The sequence below is a fragment of the Amblyomma mixtum genome, chromosome 2 (genome assembly GCF_055824585.1).
Source record: "Amblyomma mixtum isolate Tamu chromosome 2, ASM5582458v1, whole genome shotgun sequence".
Lineage (NCBI taxonomy): Eukaryota > Metazoa > Arthropoda > Arachnida > Ixodida > Ixodidae > Amblyomma > Amblyomma mixtum.
In genome coordinates, this window is record NC_143013.1 from 255,934,587 (window position 1) to 255,940,321 (window position 5,735).

Below are 5,735 nucleotides of genomic sequence, written 5' to 3' on the forward strand. Positions count from 1 at the left end.
AGAATCCTGCATGAAATAGCTGGGATACTCCTTTTTTGCACAATCCCAGTCAAAAAGTTTTGTTTTCCGCAGGAGTTTCAGTGAGCACAGGCGCTTCGCCGCAGCTTGGATCCTTTTCTGCTTGCAAAAGCTCGTTCATTGGACATCTCATATCATCAAAACACTGACGCACGTGTTGCAACGATAAGGACCTGGCAGTTGCTGGAAAAATTAGAAAATATGAGCGGCAGATTACGCCATGGGTACATCATTTCAAGGCGTAGTTTGAACCGGACATTTCACATCGAACACCGAAGTTGCGGCAGACGAGAATGTTATGAAGTCAAGTTTTCGCCGCTCGCTCAAAAACTGGGCTTTTCTAATTACCTTCAATGTTATGCCGCCTGGCCGTCTTTGAAAGTTTAGGGTAAGTTTTTTTAAATGCAGGAACACTGCAGGCTTGCGGGTGGCTCGTTTTGGAGAGCGTTTCACACCGCTCCAAAAACACGGCAACGGCAGCAGCGCATTTACATTTGCCTGCGATGCCTGTCTTGCAACTACAGCTTGCGGTAACAAGCTGTCTACTGGAATATAGCTACATAAAAAAAATGAGTGAGAGTTCAGCGGTAACAGGCACCAGATACAAATATTTCTTAGCGTTAATTTGATGGTTTTCGGTGGCGCAGCGATGCTTGTCTGCGCAGTGCACCGGGCTGCTACTTCGCTCCCGTCGCAAGATACCGCCTCTTTCACGTTGTGTACATGGCCTGCTTCAAAAAGCTTCGTTCCTTTCCTGACGTTCGCTCCCCGAAAGAATTTTTCAGCCTCATGAATGAATAGGTCGAAATCCCGCCTCTACGAACAGCGGCAGCCGCTAGCAGACGCCATCCCTTCGAAGTCGCGGGGCGAGCCTTCCTGACAGGGACGAGGAACTGGCCGCGCGGGGGAGCTGAACGCAGCCTCGACGGTGGCGGTGCCTGGCGGGTTCAGGGTGCCTATTGAGCCGTACGCGGAAGCGCGTCCCTGTTTGTCCGATATGTTGAAGGTGACACGTCGAACACTGATCAAGCAGCTGTCACAACTAAAGTTTCCCTAGATTTTGATCGAAAAATTGGAGGCTATGCTGAAGGCGATTATTGATGCGCGCTCATTCAGGCGCAGACCTGACAACGAGGCTTTTAGCATTCTGCGCAGCACAAGTTGCGGAATGCAAAATTACCATTCTGCGCTTAATTTTGGACAAAGTTAAAATGTCGCGAATGTTTCTGTTCCGTCCGTACATGACCCGTGGTGGCTCAGTAAAAGTATATTTGCAGCGTTCCTTTAAGACGAGTACTTTATAGTGTCTTTCTAGAATGTGCGAGACATTAGGAACAGAGGCAGAGTGTTAGAATTAGATTCGTGCGGCTAGGTTTGTCGGTAGCATTGGGGCTCCCGAGACTCCCTTCGCTGTTCAGTCTGTCCGCTCTGTGTATGGCATCATCAATGATTTTTTTCGGGATGTTTTTATTGCAACAGTACGCCTTTTAGTTCTGTACAGTTAGAGATGAAGCCACCCTTCCTTGAGCAGATGCACTTAGCGGTGTGCTTGGCGCCGTTTTGCAGTGCCGCATATGACTGCTTTCAAAATGCAAGTAATGCTGAGTGTCCATGGGTTTCCGGTAGAGCTTGGTAATGAGCCGATTTTGCGAAATCGTGACTGTGACGTCCAGGAAATTTACTGTTGAGCGCGAGCAATGGCAGAAAAATTTGATGGACGGGTGAGCACTGCTAAATGCTCTAATAGAATTTAGAAGAGCTATTGCACCGTGTGGCCGAATTAAGAAAATACCGTCAATTAAACGTTTATAGTAAAGTGGTTTGTAATCAGATTCTGCAAGAAAGTCCTCCTCTAAGATAGCCGTGAAAATATTTGCATATTACAACCTATTCTTGTTCCCATAAATATGCCGCTAATTTGTATGTAATGGGTATCGTCGAATTCGAAATTGTTAAGTGTTGGAGTCAGTGTGAGTAAAGACTTTAGCAACCTTTTTCTGACCTCTATAAACGCTCGTCTGGAATATGGTCCCCAGTCGAAGCGTCAGCAAACCCTCATGTTTAGGCGTGTGTCAGTCTACTTTATAAGTACACCACTTTTGGTTCATAGTGTCTTCCTTCCTCGCAACAGTTTATATATATATATATATATATATATATATATATATTGTAATGTGGAAACTCGCACAGTTAGCGTGGACGGGCACAGTCCTTGTCCCAGCGGTGCCGCTCAGCAGGCCAGCGTTCGCAAGCGCCAAAAACCCGAACTTCGTCGGCTTCGCCTATCTTTTTCCTCGCCTTCGTCGGCGCTAGCTGCTGGGGCATCGAACTCCAACTCTCTTCCTTACAATACCCCCGGGGTGAAGAGGCGCCATCCTGGCGGCCTAAGGGCACGAGACGATGGCTGGGTCGTAGTAGGGCTTCAGGCGGTCTAAGTGCACAATTTCACGACCGCGGCGGCGATGGTCAGACGAAGGCGTGATGGGCTCGACCAGATAATTAACTGGGGAGACCTGCTGAATAACGCGATAGGGGCCCTGGTATTTGCTCAGCAGTTTTGTAGACTGGCCGGGGCTGGAGGAGGGCACCCACAGCCAAACGAAGGATTCAGACAGATATGACGGCGGCAGACCGGAAGAAGCGGCGCGGGCGCTTTTCTGACGGTGCTGATCGTGAGAAGTAAAGGAACGGGCGAGTTGACGGCATTCTTCGGCATGCGCAGCGGCTTGAGAGACGGTTGTAAAGGCGGACGAATCGGAGCGGTAAGGGAGTATGGTGTCCATGATGGAGGAAGGCTCGCGTCCGTAGAGAAGAAAATACGGGGAAAAACCAGTAGTGGCTTGCGTTGCAGAGTTGTAAGCGTATGTAACGAAAGGTAGAACGCGGTCCCAGTCGGAGTGATCGGTAGAAACGTACTTGGCCATCATGTCGCCGAGGGTCCGGTTAAATCGTTCGGTCATGCCGTTCGTCTGTGGATGGTACGAAGACGTCGTGCGATGAACGATATGACACTCGCGAAGAAGGGCTTCCACTAAGCCGGACAAGAAGACGCGACCCCGATCGCTGAGCAATTCCTGAGGCGCACCGTGACGAAGAATGATATTCTGTAGTATGAAACCGGCTACGTCAGAGGCCGTCGCAGCTGGCAACGGGGCAGTTTCCGCATAGCGCGTGAGATGATCAATGGCGACGATGATCCAGCGGTTCCCGACGGCAGTGCTGGGAAGAGGGCCATAAAGGTCGATTCCAACACGGTCGAATGGTCGGGCCGGACACGGTAACGGTTGCAGAGGAGCAGGTGAGTGCGGTGGTGGGTTTTTGCGGCGCTGACATTCCAGACAAGAGCGTATGTACTGGCGGACAAAACGGTACATACCCCGCCAATAATACCGAAGACGCAGGCGGGTAAAAGTTTTCAGCACACCGGCATGAGCACATTGCGGGTCGTCGTGATAACTGGCACAAATGGCGGAGCGGAGATGCCTGGGGATCACGAGCAGCCATTTTCGACCGTCGGGGAGGTAATTCCGACGGTACAGCAGCTGGTCACGCACGACAAAGTGATGAGCTTGACGACGGAGCGCTCGAGAAGGGAGGCGGGCTGATCGGTTGTCTAAGAAATCCAGAAGAGAAGTAATCCAAGGATCCTTGCGCTGCTGAGAAGCCATATCAATAGTGTCAAGAGAAGGTGTGAGGCCGGAAATAGATGGCGGGTCAGGCTCAGAGGTCACAGGGGAGCGCGAGAGAGCGTCGGCGTCGGAGTGTTTACGACCGGAACGATAAATGACCCGAATGTCGTAATCTTGTAAACGCAGAGCGCAACGAGCGAGGCGGCCAGATGTATCTTTGAGTGACGACAGCCAACAAAGGGCATGGTGATCTGTAATGACATCGAACGGGCGCCCATATAAGTAAGGACGAAATTTTGCGATCGCCCAAATAATCGCCAAACATTCTTTTTCTGTGACGGAATAGTTAGTCTCCGCTTTTGTGAGCGCACGGCTGGCGTAGGCAACGACGTACTCATTGAAACCAGGTTTCCGCTGAGCTAGAACGGCACCGAGACCAATGCCGCTGGCGTCTGTGTGCAGTTCTGTAGGCGCGGAAGGGTCGAAATGGCGCAAGATCGGAGGAGAGGTGAGGAGCTGGCGCAGCGTTGCAAAAGCTTCGTCACATGCAGGGGACCAAGCCGACAGGTCGTGGCTACCAGCGAGAAGTTGCGTCAGCGGGGCGATAACGGCAGCAAAATTCTTGACGAACCGGCGAAAGTAAGAACAAAGGCCAAGAAAGCTTCTGAGTTCTTTCAGGGATGTGGGCTTCGGGAAATCAGCAACTGCGCGGAGCTTGGCAGGGTCCGGGAGTACACCATCCTTGGACACGACGTGGCCTAGGATAGTCAGCTGTCGAGCGCCGAAGCGACACTTTTTCAAGTTCAGCTGCAGGCCAGCGTCACTGAGGCAGCGAAGAACACTCTCCAGGCGAAGAAGGTGACAACATCGTCCAAGTAGCAGAGGCATGTCTGCCATTTAAGCCCACGGAGGATGTTGTCCATCATACGCTCAAAAGTGGCAGGCGCGTTACACAGACCGAAGGGCATCACATTAAATTCATACAGCCCATCAGGCGTGATGAAAGCTGTTTTCGGGCGATCGACGTCGGCCATCGGCACCTGCCAGTACCCAGAGCGCAGATCCAACGAAGAAAAGTACTCCGCTCCCTGCAGGCAATCCAGCGCGTCATCTATACGAGGCAGTGGGTATAGACGTCCTTCCGAGTAATTTTGTTTAGCCGGCGGTAGTCTACGCAGAATCGAATGGAGCCGTCCTTTTTCTTGACGAGCACGACTGGAGAAGCCCACGGACTGTGAGAGGGCTGGATCACGCCGCGGTTCAGCATGTCGGTCACCTGTTCATCAATTATGCGGCGCTCGGCGGAGGAGACGCGATAGGGGCGTTGGCGCAAGGGTCCATGGGTGCCAGTGTCGATATGGTGGCGAACCGCGGTTGCACGACCCAACGGTGCTTGAGGAGAGTCGAAGGATGCGCGGAAGCGCTGCAGCAAAGCGATCAGCTGGGCGCGTTGGTGACGTGGTAGAGCGGCGTCGACAGAATGGGAAAACATATCCGGGGAGGACGGGGCGGCGACGTCGGCGGGAGGGGTGAGGGCGTTGATGTCATGGGTGTCAGGGTCATCAAGGACAGGAGAAGCGTCGTCGAGATCGATGACATCAACCGTGCCGAGCGATTCTCCCCAATGTAAAGTGGTGGGGAAAGGCAACGGGTTCGCGACGTACAGAGCGCCACAACCACCAGAAAGGGTGAGCACGGCATGAGGGAGCAAAACAGACTTGCGGTGCGCACAAAGAGGAGAGGGTGAATAAAGAACAGTATCGTCAGAGAGGGCAGCACAAGTCAGCGGCACAAGAACAGAAGAGAAAGCTGGCAAGTCGACGTCGTCAGCGGCGAGAATAGGCGCGGCGGTAACAGGGGAGGCGTCCACAAGAGCATCACACAGCGGCGACAAATCAATTTGAGCACGTGCACAGTCAATGATGGCGCGATGCGCGGACAGAAAGTCCCACCCGAGGATGATGTCATGAGAGGAGCGGGCGAGAACGAAGAACTCAATGGTGTAGGAGAGACCTTGAATGACGAGGCGGGCACGCTGCGAGAGGGCGAATGGGGTCAGCGCTGGCGGTGCGAAGCGAAAGGTCAGAA